A 16,618-nucleotide genomic window follows, 5' to 3' on the forward strand; every position below is an offset into this window, starting at 1 on the left:
TATATACAGTTCAATAAAGAAGGACGACTATCACGTTGCCCGATTTTGAACTTTATATATAGTTGTTGTATAGGCTCAGTGGGCAATCCGTTGTTTTGTTGAATGGAAGCTCTCATTATTACAGCCATTTAACGTACGACATAGTAGGCGTTTATTAGAGTTTCCGATAACATGGTATTGTCTGTTCAGCTGAGAGTTCCTTCTATGTCGGCTACATTTCACTACGTTGACGAGCACCAAAAACAGTTACTGGTTTCGCCACATAGTAAAAATCATATCTTTCAGAATCTTCCACTACAATGATCATAGAAAATTGGAGAATCAATCATCTGCGCTTCCGGACTTTAACAAGCTAGCATGCCCACCTAACATGGCCAATTGCCAAAGCAAAGTTACTTTTACTAATGTGATTGGAACATGCATAGAATATATTATAAATTTATCTGTAATATCGTCCTGCTGCTGCACTTATCACTAATTGACGATGGAACGCCAATCACAAACGTATCTTTTGACGTTGTCCTCCTTTTTGCCCCGCCGGTTTCATACGGACGTCGCGTCGTTTCGTTGTACGGCTTCTGATTGACTGCAGTCACGCATGCTAGCTAACAGTCCGATAGAATAGCCACATTCGTGCTATGCTGTATGTCCATCACAAATAGGTCATCGATGTTGTATGCATCATCGATATGCAGCCGTTGCAGGAATCGTTTAATCACAGCCAATTAGTGGAACACCTGATCAGGAACATCTGCGTGAGTTGATAATCGCGCGGTACGCAACAACCATATGACAAATGCACCGAAATGAAGACGAATCTTCACAGCAAACGTAACTTTCGACTACAGGACAAACTATTAGGGACAACAACTTTTATCCGCTTAGCTACGACTGTGGAGAATTTCGCAACTGTCGACTGCTACTAAATACCAGGACTCGATTTTGCCGTGGCCGACAAAAGAGGCCGCGCTAGAAGAAAGTGAAAAGTTTGTGGTTTGTTCTCTAGCAAATGCGAATGCAGTAACTCAGAAAAAGCTCAGTCATGCTTCGGTAACTGTGGATAATGCTAATCTGTCTATTGGCGATAACATCAAGTTCTGGCCGGTCGAATAATCCGAAAGGATACACACTGCGTTTCAGTACGCGTATATCGGCTTATTAAGGCGCATTCGTCATGTATTCAGTTGGTCTGCAAAATTCGTCCTGACTGATATACGTGGTAGTTGCCCCTTTCATAGGAGCGGGGGTGGGTGGCAGGACTAAGCAAAAGCACACGGGGGGTGATGCAGAGGGGGGCAAAGAAGCCGTCGAAGTACAAGCAGTTTTAACTGCTTGTACTTCGACGGCTGAGACGACGAGGACAAAAATGGCGTTAATTTGGTACTCCTTTTCGTCGATTCCTCAATTCATCGCTTACTTTAACACATATGCAGAACGAAAGATGAAGAGAACTATCGGAGCTGACACTGGGACGCATAACCTATATTGGCCTATATAGCTGCATGTCCATTATAGTCGTCAGCAGTTGTTCAGCCACCACCATTTTAATAACATTATTATTGTTACTGCTATTATTCCTATAATAATTTCCATCGTGTGCCGTTGCCAATACGCGAGTCTCGGCATGAAGTTAATCAGCCATTCAACGAAGGCGACGGAGTTTCATTGTGATCACCGCAACACCGGTATTCCGCTGAGGCCAATTAAGCCTATTAGAAATAGGTTTTTCGTTGGATATCAACACAAGTGAGTTATTATAATGTATCTCGATAGCTGTGGTTGCAATGATTACGATCGTCAACAAAAGCTCGTATTTTTACCCTTCTTTCTTTTCATTCATAATACAATTATAGTAAATAGACGTCGAGTCAACGTGGCTTACTGCAATACTTAGCAGAGCAGGAAGCACAGAGAGAGCGATGATTCGGAATCTCCGAATAACGGCACGTCGCGTAGCATCCTACCCGCGTGTATCGATCTACGGAGTCAAAAATCGCAGAGCTTGCTAACGGTCGAATCTGCTCAGACCTAGCCATACCAACTAACTGGACGTCTTGATCAGCTGCAGCAGAACTAATAGACACCGATAGTTACACGCTTGCAAATCATTTACTTTCGGGTTTCCACCGTTGTTCGCAGATATCACCGAAGCAGTCTCATCTGTCGACGCCGATATGAGTGACCGCATCGATAGATACTAGGTAACGAACGCTTGTTCTGATTCCTGTCTAGGCTTTTCTAGTTTCGCGGAGAAAATTCGCTACTTCAACGGATGCTCCCTCTGTAGGGACGAATTTTTTGCCGGCGACTCAAACGAGCGGTTTAGTCGGACTTTCGTCAGAGTCGAATGAAAGTTTTTCTTAGTTGGTCCCAGCTAAGGCCACGCTGTCATTACTATCATACGAAAGAAGAGCACTGAGCAGCGTCCACGTATGTTGAAGCAGGCAAAATTGCGAGGCACATACGCGATGAAGGCGAGTGAAATGGTGTCGAAGTGGGCCTATGCGCCCGATTAGCAGCCGCCGGACTCAGACAATGGATTAATCTAGCAGAGAACTGATCGGGCGCTTTTCTGACGAGCTCCGTCGACTGGTTAATGATGAAGCATGTTTGGTCGCTACATAAAGCTGTGCTGCGAGAGTGAATTATTCGAATAAATAAATCGGAAATAAAAGAAATGCATCGCTGATAACGATAGTAAACAGTGACAATTTTCCTGGCTATTGTGGGTCGTATTTAAGTGGCTGGGGTGAATAAACGAGAATCACGGGCGGACGTATGAATGTTCATTTACGATTGTTACAAATTGCTACTGTCAATAAAATTGCTGTTTTAATCGACAACTAATGGGACGGCACCGTTGGACCCGAACTAAACCAATGGATTGATGGCCGAAAGGGTCATTGCCCTAGGGCTGGCCGTTCTATCCTATATACAATAGATCATCGCGGTTGTTATTATTACCATATTGTAGAGCATCATCATTCAGACTGTACTCGATCTATTTAGTAGCCAGGTGCGGAAGTAGAAATTGAAGGCAGCTAAAGATACTTGGGAGAAAATTCGAACTAGAAATTGATGTTTACTAGGGTCGTGTTATTCAATATGATGATGGTGAAACATGAGGATATTTTTAGACACAGGGATCTTGTCAAATCTGTTACCAATCAGGAAATCTACGTTTTTATAGATACAGTGGTCAATTTGAATTCTCGGATGGAGATACTAGGTCTATACCACATCGATGGAGGAGGCAATTGCTATGTCAGTCTCGACTGCACTTATTAACGAAGAAGTTGACTAGTTAAGAAACGCAGGGGGCTCATCTCGCGAGGCCTTGTCTATTGCGTGAAATCTAAATGTGAGCGATCAACTCCTGGACGCGACATCAAGTTCAAGGCCCAGTTGTAAGAGTCAAAACAACAGGCGGGGAGTACTATGTTTCTTATTGTTGCTATTGCTAAAAGTTGTCGTTCAGAATCCCCGACAACAGGCCTTTGAAAAAATAGCTAGCCAAAGCAATCAGCAACTGGTTATTCGATTTGCCTCGGTGCGAGCCTGAATTGGCTCTTTTCTTAGCTTTCGCCGCTGTTTACGAGGTAGAAAGTCTATAGAGATTAACCTGGCGGCTGCACATCTCGTCAGGCCCCAACCAATCTCTGCCGTTGCTTCCGCCGGTTGATGATAAGCGCATTACCTCTACCAGATGGTGGACGACTGTATTAAGCACTTAGCCAGCGCTCGCGTATATATATTCTGCCACTTAAATCACCACTGTTACTAAGGGGGCGAATAGGATCCGCAATTTTAGGTTACCTGTATAAGCTTCTGCGCTATGCCATCGTATCACATGGCCCAGGGCATGCTCTGTATCGTCGGTTGCTGCTGGCTGGTTAGTGTGACAAAAAGCAATCGGTGTATGCACTAGAAACACTTGTTAGGCTAACGCATAACAGCCTGTGGTGTTTGTGAGGGGCAGTTACCATGACGTGGAATACCTCGAATAGAATGGCAAGACAGGAGATGAAAAGCGGATTGCTTACAATAAATATGGAGTAAAGTTAACGCCAGTCAATGCACTACGTTAAAATAGGCTGTATCTGCGCCACGATGACCGACAGGCAGAACTACAGACAGTCCCGATCGCCCACTAATCGTAACGGCCATCCTAAACCTTGACCTTGTGCTACTCTTATTAGAATATTGATCTATGTCGTCATAGCAGGAAGTGTTCTAATATTTTTGTTGATTTATGTTGTATATGCGTTTTCGGAGTAGTCGGAACTTGCCTCTGGATGAATAGATAGGCCATCTGCCCATCCCGTGATTTGCCCCTCTACTACGTTACCGATGTTCACAAAGCAATTTCCAAAGAAACGCCAACATTTCCACGTTAATGAACGACCGTAATTTCCTGAAAATATTTTTCTCACATTACAGGTTCGTTGTTCTGAATGGCAAATGCGTTGTAGACTATGACTCGAGCATTCAACAACGAGTATAGTGTTGTCTCGGTTCAGAAGGTTTCAATACCTAATGATGCTGATGAAGGCGAAAGTAATAATTATGGCGATATCCAATTTCTTGTCGTCGTGAATGACTCCTTACCTCGGAGTGCCCACGTGCACGATTCACCAGGCATGTGGGAGACGTTATCAGGACGGAATGTAACAGTCATTTAATAGGTCAACTTTAAAAGATAGAGGAAAGGACGAAAAAGGAAAGAAAAATTGTCACTTGAAGTGCTTATTTCTATCACTAATTTGATTAGGTCGAATAATAGGACGTTATCGCACAAATTGAAAAAGTGGCCTGCGTTCTTTTTATCGATGGGGTTACAAGGTAAGATAAATAGTTTTCGTTGTATTTCCAGTACTGGCTAAACCAGCCTTGCCATCCTCGACTCGTATCGCCGCTGATACTCAATATAGGGCAGTGCGAGTAATCGACCTCTTGCCTAAATCTAAAATAATAAATAAGCTATGGAAATCTGACCTGAAAAGATAATATACAATCAGAGAACATATCCGGATTTATCCACATCGACCTCAACAGCTGGTCATGGTGAAATATTGATGATGTTCATAATAATCTATTAAAATTAGGTTACTTCTGCTTAGAGTGGCTTTCGTAATATACGGAACAGGTCTAAGTTGGGAAGATTAATGTTTGACGCCGAAAACGCTTTAACTTTGCATGTATAGACCCAATAATTAAGTTAATAATGTCTAACGAATAAGAGTAAGCTAAAAACAAATTTTACCACTTTTTTTGAAAGAAACTGGAAGAAAAAAATGACCTTCTCTCAAAATTTTATTGCGACACACTTTGACCACTTCCTACTGCGCTTTGCATATAATGCGGTTGCTGTTAGAGCTTTTATGATAACCACTTGCCTATTGAGTAAATAAAAGAACAATAGGCTTTACGAAAATGGATACATGAGAGCGCTGGGGAAGCGATCCTGAGTGTCTGCTGTTCAAAACTGCTCGGATTTCAATTGCATGACAAGTTCAGTCTGGAGGCACTTAGAGAAGTGCCTTTAAAGCCTATTATATATATTAAATAAGAAGGAGGTCGTTTGAAAGTAAATTCCTCACCTGCATCAGAGTGCGATCTCGGTGTTCTTTTCATGGTTCGGAAGGCTTATGTGGCCGTTCGAGTGCTTGACGGTATCGCAGAAGCACCACGGCGGTAATGAAAGAATGTCAGAAGAGGCTTAAATCATGGCACGGGGCACTACCCGGGAAACACTACCAGAAGTCGCGAAAACAAAAAAGAATTCTACCGCTACATTAGCCGTACTAGCAAAGCGTAGCCGTAAAGTACTAGCAAAAAGTTACAGCATTGACTATTTTAGCGGTCTTCATTGACAAGATTCGGTGATTCGGATTATGAGCGTGACGTCAATAACAGGGGTTGTTTTTTTAAAAAATCCGCCAAGATCTAGTCTAACCTCAGCCTAAAAGGTCTGGATGCATGTCCAGCTCCGACAAATCTACGGCCGACTCTAATTTATCTCTGTACTTTTGCAGCCATCTAGATGAGCCCAGTCGTTTTCGACACTAAAACAATTTGATAATTTAATTCATTCATAGTACACAGTACAATAATAGTCTGTATTTCAAATGAATTACGTGATTGTTTATCTGCTAACTGCATACATTTTTTCGTAGTACCTAGTAGCGGAATTTCCGCTGGGGTTTCTCTATTATCACTGATTACTGCGGCTGTCTGGCGTTTGGCAGTGGGTTGATTAGTACGTCATTTGTTTTTTTTTGGTCACTGTTTGTATGGCTCTGTTTACATGTCGTCAATCCCCAGAGACCCCTTAAGCGGATACTATAGACAGTGACTTAACTGTTATCGGCACTTTTGAGACAGCTTGTGCCTTTGCATGCAAGGCATCTCGTTATTGCTTTCGTGCGGGGAGAATACGCAGACTTAACCAATAGTTTCGCTGATCCCTAACGGAAAAGTAAGCCGTGCAAGCCAGAGACAAACACGAAGTATCGAACTAGAAACATAAACTTTGAACATGACAACAAATACAATAGATCAATAGCGTACACAGTAGGGAAAAAAGCGTAATTTCATGAGACCATTCATACGACATCACCAAGAGTGAGTTTTTATTGGTTCGTCTAATAGAAAAAGCCAAACACTCCTTTCGGATAGAAAGCGGCAAATAAGAAAACAGTTTAGTCTTCACTTCTTATCTGCCATTCGATGGAGTTGTAAAACCGGCTAATGGGCCTATTCATCGAAGGACTAAGTTAACGAAAGCGTTGCGCACTAAACAAGTTATTACTGTCCTTGTGATTTAAAGATTGATCAATACAATGTGGCGTAACGTTCAGTAAAACGCGTCGTGAAACACACTGATCGGCCAATACTGACCGAGTTACATATCGTGCCGCGATAACAAAACAAAGTAGATCCCAGCAATTTTTACTTCCGCTGTATTCTTCGAAGACTTTAATTTTCGACCGTTACTACCGCTAGACATGTGCTTGCTAGCTACGTAGAGCGTAACGGGGCCTTTTAAAAATCGGAAACGCAAACAACCTACGTATGATTTTGCGTTTTCTTCAGAAATCATCGAATCTATACGACGAAAACGGGTTCATAGTCAGTGTCGAAAAATACGACACGTACGGCGGGCGTTAACACGAGACAAAGCTGAAATAGGATCGATGATCGAAGTTGCAAAGAGGTTCTCAGGTGCCTTTATTTTGCGATTCGCGCCTCCACAATAATAGGTGTTGGCCGAAAAGAAAGGCATGGTTCGTTTTCATTGCGTAGTTCTATAGATAATGACAAAACATGGAAACAGTTTAATTTCGAAAGTAAATATGACTTCTAATTAAGACATCCTGTTATCTGTTCGCATGCGAGAGATTTACTTGTATGACTTCATTGGTTTACCATATGTTTCTCTCTCCCATTGAACGTGTCGGTAAGAAGTCGCAAAAAAAGTTGAGTACAAGAAGATGTCATCCATCTGTTGTCTAGCGCGAATCAGGCCGGACCTGGAAGTCCCGATAACTGTCGAAAATATCACATATATGAAACAGCCATTCATAATATTTAGGCCTTCCTATATAAGGCGGTACGATATGGGTGCCAAGTAAACCTGCTGCGCGGGAAAGAGTCTCACCGGTTTATTTGATCGTGTCATACCTAGGAGAAATGGACATAAATTCCCCTTTACCTACTCAACACAAAAGGCTTAATTGGACTTAGCTTCTAACATCTGGAATCATGAAAACCTTTGACTGTTTGTCGCCAGCCTTTCGTGTTCCAATCGACCTATCTGCAATGGCTATACTGTTAACGCATTAATGGCATCAGGTCACAACCATCACGTTGTTTATTCGATATATTTTTGTCTAAATTGTGCTTGTCGGCCATTTTCAGCTTACTCGATAGACAATGGAGCGTAATTGTCTTTTGTGTAGCCAAACACGTTCACTTGTGACCTACTAGAATGCTGAAATAGAATACTTTCATAGCAGACAATCATCATTTGCACCGATTTCATGCAGGCTGCAAATAATCCCCGCGTAGAAAAATTCAACTGGAACGGCTGTCATAATTGCAGAAAGCTCAGCCGATTGCCAATTAATGTCTAATCATTACGGATAAAAAAACTCTGCGAATGGTAGACCAGAACGTCCCTTGCCTCTTTTCATATATCTGACCTATATGTATGTATTTCGGGCATGTGCTTGTAATCCATACGTGTGGAGTTTGCCTACATTATATCTGCGCTAATATTCAACAATTTCTGTTGATCAGGTACAGGTTGAAATAACGATGGCTTCTGATCCGCCCATATTCGTTTGACCAATAGAAGGTAGCTACTTCTGAAGGTATAATAAATAAATGTTTTGAGTCTGATTCACGCCATAGAAGATACATTGAAGCTAGCTGGTAAGTGGTAGCTTGATTTTTCGTAGTTAGAAGAAATCAGCGTGGATCAATTGATAGAATCGTTGGCACTGTCTTTTGCCGGGCTTATTAACGCACACATTAACGAGCGCACAGGCAACTCCAATGAAAATAAGGCTATAAATTCTGTAAAAGTTTAGGTCTGAGAAACTTGGCACCTCATCGAGTTGTTGTTGAGAAGTGATAATTAATCACATGGCGTAATGATCGCCAAAATGTGGCTAACACACTGTAAAACTAAAGTACAATATAGGAACAGTAATAGCGGCAAAATATTTATGGAGGCACCAGCTGTCCTGGCCGCCGGCGCAGGTAATCATCAAGCTTTTGTTCTGTTTTCAACGTTGTTTTTGCGGAAGCTCCCATTTCAAGTGTAACGTACTCTCAATAAGTAAGTTATAAGATAACTAGTTAGCTAGAACGTCCAGTCGTGACGCAACCGGTGGTGCGTAGATCTGGGTCAGCGCTAAAATATTAAACATTACTCCCATAGATTGCTCGCTCTATGCCGACAGGAAAAGCTAAGTTAGTGACGAAATGATTTGTTGCAGCCTCGTGGCAATTGATCATCATTAGAAGTTTTTTGAAGGCAGGGATCAAAAGAATATAGCCGTTATCCGTTCTGGCAGAGTCATTTCAAACGATCTCGCTTCGAGAGTCCAGTAAGGTATTAGTTGGCTCCCAGAACAGCTATTCGCTGCCGCTTCCACAGAAGGCTTTCTATATATATATATATATATATATATATATATATATGATATCGCAATTCATATTTTACATATCGCTATCGACACCCGTTTCGTTTGCTGCGTATATATATATATATATATACATACAGGCAGCCATCCGAATCGTCGGCCCTATACCCTAGAACTCTTCGAAAGTTTTAAAAAGCAAGAGACGCTTGGAGCCTATCGAATTATAACGCCGCTGATTTTAAGAGACGCCACTCCGAATATTGATTGTTCAGTCCATATATTCCATGCGTTTTATCTAACGCCTATCTCGCCGGCGCTATATTCGGTACCAAGTCATAGCTTTAGTCGAAATTATCGATGTGATCTTTATAGCTATCGAAAAATAAGCGTATCTGTGTGTTGATAAATAGATTTTTTTGGCGCTTCTTCTACCATCAATAATAATAACGGTAGTGTACCTATTGGGCTGTTTCCAAATTAGATGAATGATCACGTTGCTGTTACAGATATTCAATTGGTGCTTATTTTTAGTACAGAACAACGATTTCGTTAAAGCGTCTGTGTTTAAGAAGCGTACCTACAACACCAGTACACGCAGTGATACGCTACCGTGAAGAAAATACGCTATATACACATTAGGGTAAATATATATATATTTACTTTAATGTTGTGTGACCGTATTTTTGTTCTCAGCTGTTACGAAAGCCAGCGCAGTTCGCGTTTTCTGACCGAATAACTCAATGCTAGAATATCAGTACATACCTACTTTTAGCGGCATGTTTGCTCAACTCACAATGCCTCCTGAAGGGAAGGAATCCTCAATAGGAGATGCTGATCTGGGGAACAGGAGGCAATTGAAGAAAGCCTTTTAGCAATCGTCCAGTTTGTACTAGGGTTGTCTGCATGCGGCTCCACTGAGCTCATATCCTCTAACAGTCGCCCAGCTAGAGTAGGATTAATAGGCATGATGTACATTTCTGTAAGGAGGACGGCATATTGAGTTGTTTGCTGTGCATAACAACATACAGCAAGTGTTGGCTGTTGAAGTACTAGTGGTACTCCTAATATTAATCCAGCAGATCGGAAGTCCTTCCAGTCGCTGATACTCTGCTTGCCTTTCGCCGCCTAATAGGCTCAAGGCATCCAAGTTACTCGCATCGTTAACTGTTCCATATTCGCCAAGATAATACCAGGGAATCCTATAAAGAAGCATCCTACGGAGCTGGAGAGCGGGGGGGGGGTGGGGGGGGGGGTAGTAATGGGTGGTGTCTCTAGTCTGTAGCGGGCTAGGTTTGTGGATCGTTGCGAATGGCTTGGAGTTGGGACGGCCGCACTAGCAGTGAGGGTATCGAAATGGGCCTAAACCCAAAGAGAGAGGGGCCTCCAGAGAAGGGATGCTAGCGTTGAGCTATGCTAAGTGTAATTCAATCGAGTTCATATCACCTCCGCTGGTCGAAATTGTCGCCGGTGTGTAATGGTAAGCAACCGTATTTAAACGCATTCGTGCATACGGTACAGCATATACGTGCATCGTATACTGTAAATGTGTTATGGCAGAAGATCATTAGGGGAAAGATCCATTGAAAATATGATATCAAGCTTGGAACTAAAAAAATATGAGGATTGTGCGCAGTGTTACCGACCTCAATTTAGCGGGCGGTTGTTGATGGAAAACCTAGTTGCAAGACGAGATGGACACAGCATCTAAGTGATGGTTGAATTTCAGGACTGTTAAAGAAAGAAAACTTCATTCACTTACATTGGGTTAACTTCAATGGTCTTAAATGCTCACGCAGACAGCTACAAGTACAGGTTAATGACTCCTATGAACTAAATTACCTGATACGGGTCTTTTCTATCATTGTTATTATTACTCTAGCAAACAATAATTTATCACACGACATTCGACTGCCTACAAACAGAATGAACTCTATTGTACATTATCGTAGCTAGCTAACGATAACACTAATCAAACACACGCGTTCTCATTTGTTATTGGCTAGAGATTATCGTTTCATCTTGCGTTTATCATCAGCACTACGTTGTTGATGATGCAGAACTCGCTCTTTAGGCACTGAAATATCTAAAATTGCCAAAATGGCCGACCCACTAAGTAGTCGAATCGTCGTTAACTACCGCGGGAGGCCTCTTCATGGCACACGGTATCCACCGCCGCGTGCGAGTGACGTCCTCCCTCACTGAGTCGTGGACTGCTAATCATTGTTCAAGGATCAATTACATCTGAACCCGACCTATAAAGACGTATACCCGCACACACTATTCTCAGTTAGAATACAGCCGGTCGGGCTTATTCTTTTCGTCGGCTGCAGTCGGAAGCACTTATACATGATCTTACTGGGACAGTTGTGGCGTTGATTTACTGAGCTTTAGGAACATCGGTGCAAAAAACAAGCAAAATAGACAGTATATAGACACTGAGTACTTGATTTAGGGATTAGTAGTATTGCTATTTCATAACTGATCACTCTGCTATTGATATCACGGCGGACCAACTTGTATTGAGTATTGTCATCAGGATTATTGTTTATCAGCAGCAAATATGAACCCCGATGTTGAAGTGGTTTTCAACAGGGAACAAGGTGTTCAATCCCTAGTTCAGATTCGGCGTATTCATAGTAGGTCGACTTACAGCCTGTACCGTATACAGAGCAAGGCAAAAGTCAGTGGACTTTATAAAAATGGTCACTTGACAACTTAGGAAATTTTATTCTACATGTGCACAACAGTAAAATCTAGTAAAAATAAGTGGAAATAAAATTGAAAAACAAAAGTAGAGACTGTCGATAGGCTTTTTTCATATTGCTAGCTTCATGTTGCCCTATTCCGTACATTGCGCTGCTAGCTCGAAATAGCACTGAGATAACGGAACGTTGAAATATTGATAGTATGCATTAAAGTATTAGTGCTAAAAGCAACTGCCCAGTGATTTAGCAGAGGTCTCTTATCTGGTGCTGATATGGGCCTTATAAGACTCAGCTGCTTGGGTTAGTTATGTTTTTGGAGGCATGGCATATAGAGCTGACAAAAATAAGAAATGAAAATAGCACATTAAATCAGTACGGACTCTTTTCTATGTGAAGATGAGGAAATGGTGTTATCTACACACTTCGAGACCGACATGATCTTTAATGTAATGTGGGGACCATATCTTTGAAGGTGTAAGAAAACTGCTGATAATGTTTACTGGTAGTACGGACTGAGCCCGCGGAAATTAACTACAACAAAGTCAAATGTTCCAATGAAACAAGTTCTAGAAGAAAAACAACATGACCGTTTTGCCGATTCGTCTCTTCCTTGACCTGACCCAAGGAACTCTGCAATTTAGGGTTTGATCTGAAAGCTGTGGTTAGAAAATGATATCCACTGTATTTAGAAATATATAAGAAATATATAAGAGATGCGACCCTATGTTCCAGCTTACAGACATACAGGATTAAGCTCTTACCCAAGCCCATGTATTTTAAGCTAGACCATTAAAGCGAAACTCAGATATAGCAAAGTAGAGTTAGTGTGTACCGCAATGTCCCTACTATGACTATCGGTTCCTATCCTTCACTATCCTTTATGAGCGTTAAAACAGTCGTATGACGCGCCACATTAGGCGTTGATAAGACTGAATCTGCGAGGCCAGATGGTGTTCTTCGTTCCTCGATTACGAATCGGCCGTCCATCAACGGTACCCGATTGGCAGAAGTGAGGGGGTGTAGTTTAGCAGCCCATTAAACTCTCAATGGCTGAGAATGATATTGGAGAAAGAAAATGTTCAGGCAGCTACCCCGCTGCCAAAAGCCATCTCTCGTCACAGCCTTAAAGAATGCCCTGTGTAGCAACGTTTATTTTCGCTCACCTTCTTACTGAAAGTATTTTTAAAGACCGTTCCGGCCCTTCGTTGTTCCTTATCGGTCCCCCGATAAGCACCGAAAGGCCCAGCTAACGACGGCTGGTGTGAGCGGACGATTTTTCCGCCTCCGGTTCGGAACGTACTTGCGGCTCTCATCCATTGACCAAAAGATCCTAATAAACTAAATTCACATAACAATCGAACAGTGTTGCGTTGCTGGATGAGCTGCGGTGGCGAGACACTATGGCGCAGTGCAACGTTTGATATACTTCGTGTACGCTTATTAAGATACGATAAATGACTAAAGCTGACATTTAGCTCAGGCAATATCTCATTATCTGGTGTAATCCATAGTAGTCAAAATGTGGTTCCTAAGAAAACATGATGATATAATCAGGTATGTACGGCCCACTATCGATGGAATAATATAAGCTTTGTGTAGTATGACGGAATTAAGCCAAGCGTTTTGCAAGTTTAATGCCGTTCCGCATAGCGAAATATATAGATATACATGACTATATATAGAAAACTAGACGTAAACCTTTCCAGTTACGATCTTAATCTGTGCCGACATGATCTTCACGGCCGCTGTGAAGGAGTTTTTAATGAACATAATCACGTTCATTGAAAATGGCAACTTTGCAATTTATATGTGTGTAATATTATGTTTTGGACCTACGACGCTCCCTGGAATAGTAAAAAAAGGCTTTTAATAACAATTATAATAACAAGCATACACTGACACGCCTTTGATCAGTACGGTGTTTGCTAATGTTAGGGATGATTCAGGTTCGAACCTGGGCATAGACACACGGTTCGTTTCAGCTGGGAATTAGTCGTCTGATGGAATAGCTAATGGCGATACTTGACGAAGACTCGACATATACAAATTGATATGATCCATAGATAAGCTTTATGATGAAGCTTTATTTTTTTTTTATCACTCCACGTTAACCGTGTTGAACGTTTACTGTGACGCCTCGCTTCCGCCTAAGGTACGCTGACATTTATTTTATTACCACCGCAGCGATCAGCTAAATTTGATTAGTGAAACAGTAGCTTAATCGATGAAATGCATACTTACATAACGCTACAATCAAATACAGATAAGCAAGTATTTTATGCGTTGTATCTGATAGGCCTCGTTCTGTACTGCCGTTTCACAGTACAGATTCTTATGGAATGTCGAACTTGGTGCCCGCGCAACGAGGCCAGAAAGTAGTATCTATTTCCGCTATTTTGCCCGTTGCCGACGAATCGCTTCCCCTACCGATGGCTCGAGTGGCACGCGTACGTCGTGCCTCATGTCGAATGGGTTTCGTTTCTACAAAAAAAGAAACAACTATCTGGATATCTTACCAACTAGCTTGTCACAACAGGACAGTTGTCGTTGTTCGAGAGATACGCAAATAAGGTATTCCCGTCCAGAGTACGCTGTTAGTGCTTACCAGCTACGGTCAACTGTTTTCAATGCTGCTGGGTGTTTACTGTTGTTATTACCGCCGATGTGAAGATCATCATTTAGCGAAGACTACGGTGCCAAGGTTGAGCAACTACGTCGTCGCTGCTGCCATTATTAGCATCGCTGCTAGTGTCAAAATAATTCGCTTCAGCCATGCACCTGCCTATCGCAGCGGCAGCCAAATCGACGTTGCTGACCCCAATACACGAGTTTCTGTACAAGAAAAGCGGTGCGTAAAACGTAAGCGAGCACGTTCCAAGCAGTCGAGTGAAGAATTACGTAGAGTAAAATCTAGGAAGCGGGCGACTCACACGGTAGCTTCTGTTTTGTCTTGCTTTGCGAAGGGACGTTGTAGCGCGTTGGTCAGTGTCAACAAATCGGTTTGTCTAATTGTGGTAACATGGTAAGATATATTTATAAAGGCGATTTATAGCTGGTCACCGTTGCTGGCAATTGCGGTGGGAGTAGAGCAATGGTGCGCGACTCGCGGTAGTAGTTAGTTCAAACAGGCTCGTCGACGGCGTACCATAAACTTCGTCGCATACTAAACTCAGAACAAGTGAGGCGGCCTAGGTTCGAAACCGGGCGTGAACACATTGTGTTTTTACCGAAAGCGGCCGTCCGAAGTTTGTCAGCTGTTTGTTACAAAGCGCGCTTTACACTGCGCACAACTAACAATTAGACATGTACGAACAGTTTTCAACTATTCGATCGATAATGGTACCCTGTAGCAATAACTAGTCATCTTAATTCACAAATGTAGAAGATGCACCAGCCTGAAAGAGTTAGTTTAATATTTGCCTTAGTCTCGAACTCATCGTTGTTACGTCGTACGTGATCCTCGTTATCATCATAATTAGTTAAAAAAAAAAAGTTGACCTATATAGGGCATAGCCTATATACGAATGTCCAGCCTTTCTGTGTTGTCGTCGTGGAAGCGAAGCTAATGCTTCCACTTTAATCAGGTACTATGGAAAAGGCGAGCACCTAGAAGCGCTCGATTGTTACGTAAACCTCACTCTCATCAGTGTCTCCGGCTATTATGATCTTGTTCTGTTTAAATACACCGTAAACAGCCTTCGTGCTCGGTATCACCCTGACCTCGTTGTGGCCACAATGTCAGCAGCGGGCAACGTCCCTCTGGCACACTTGTGAAGCTATAGCAGCAAGATATTTCGCGACGCTCTCGTAAAAATGTTTACATACAATCGCAGTGCCCAGGTGTCATCGTCCTGGTGGACATTATCGAAGCTCAACCCTGGAGGGTCAGTCCATATTAACTTAGCCGACGTGATTTATACGACACTGTCTTATTATTATTATTATTAAAGTTGTTGCGACAACAGAAAAAGAGTGGGCCATCCAGAAATAAATTTAAGTAACCAAGAGATCCTCCCGGTCGTTGCCGAGAAAACGGTGTTTGCTGTACCTGCCTTGTACCTCAGTAACGAATTTTGAGGTATTCTGAGGAATTATCAGTAAGGTGAGATTTGTATTGTACGGTGGTTTCTCTCTTCCCAATAGGTTATGTTACGGTGACCGGCACATTCGGTGACCTACTACGGTTAGACAACCGTCGACGAGACAGGTCGCATATAGTGTCCGCAACAGCCAAAGCGATTACCAAACAATCGATTTATTCACCACTAGTTTAGTCGCAAGTTGGTAGTAAAGTTCCTGTCAAAAGTTTATTCAATCATCAAGTGAGCGACACACGACGCAGGGCGACGCCAGTGTTGGACAATAAAAAGAATCCGTAAGCTGAAGCGCAGTATCACTAACGGCAGGCGGGCAAACGAAGTCAAGGTACATGGGATTTTATACAGCCAAATTGTTTAAGCTAAGGGTGTCGGCTAGCCGCAGGCTTAGCTTCTCTTAAGATAGATATGAATGTTATTCTTATTAAAGTACGCCTCACAAATTACCTACGAAAAGTATGACAATCGAGTTCACGAACACCGAATTGGCCGGCGTTGTACGTTTTTGTATTGGCAAAATCCGTTGAACTGACTGATCCGTTGACTGTTTTTGATTAAAGTTTTGACACGTCTCACCACATGTTGCCATTATACTTGCCAGCTATATATACATAACAAATTTCATCATACTGTTCGCAACGTATTGTATATACAATATATATAA

The 16,618-nt window shown here is 42.2% G+C and overlaps 1 protein-coding gene and 1 long non-coding RNA gene across 4 annotated transcripts in view; one reads left to right on the forward strand and one right to left on the reverse strand.

Moving 5' to 3' along the window:
* The window catches only part of pico (ras-associated and pleckstrin homology domains-containing protein pico), a 212,191-nt gene that overhangs the window by 8,963 nt on the left and 186,610 nt on the right, over positions 1–16,618 (forward strand). The window lies entirely within an intron of this gene.
* Positions 4,062–5,749, reverse strand: LOC147754376 (uncharacterized). The gene is made up of 3 exons (XR_015317365.1): positions 5,601–5,749; positions 4,609–4,690; positions 4,062–4,414 (listed from the first exon to the last, which is right to left on the reverse strand). It is a non-coding gene; the product is annotated as an uncharacterized LOC147754376 (long non-coding RNA).

This window comes from Varroa destructor, unplaced genomic scaffold, assembly GCF_002443255.2.
Source record: "Varroa destructor unplaced genomic scaffold, Vdes_3.0 BEIS01000007.1, whole genome shotgun sequence".
In the NCBI taxonomy this organism is placed as follows: domain Eukaryota; kingdom Metazoa; phylum Arthropoda; class Arachnida; order Mesostigmata; family Varroidae; genus Varroa; species Varroa destructor.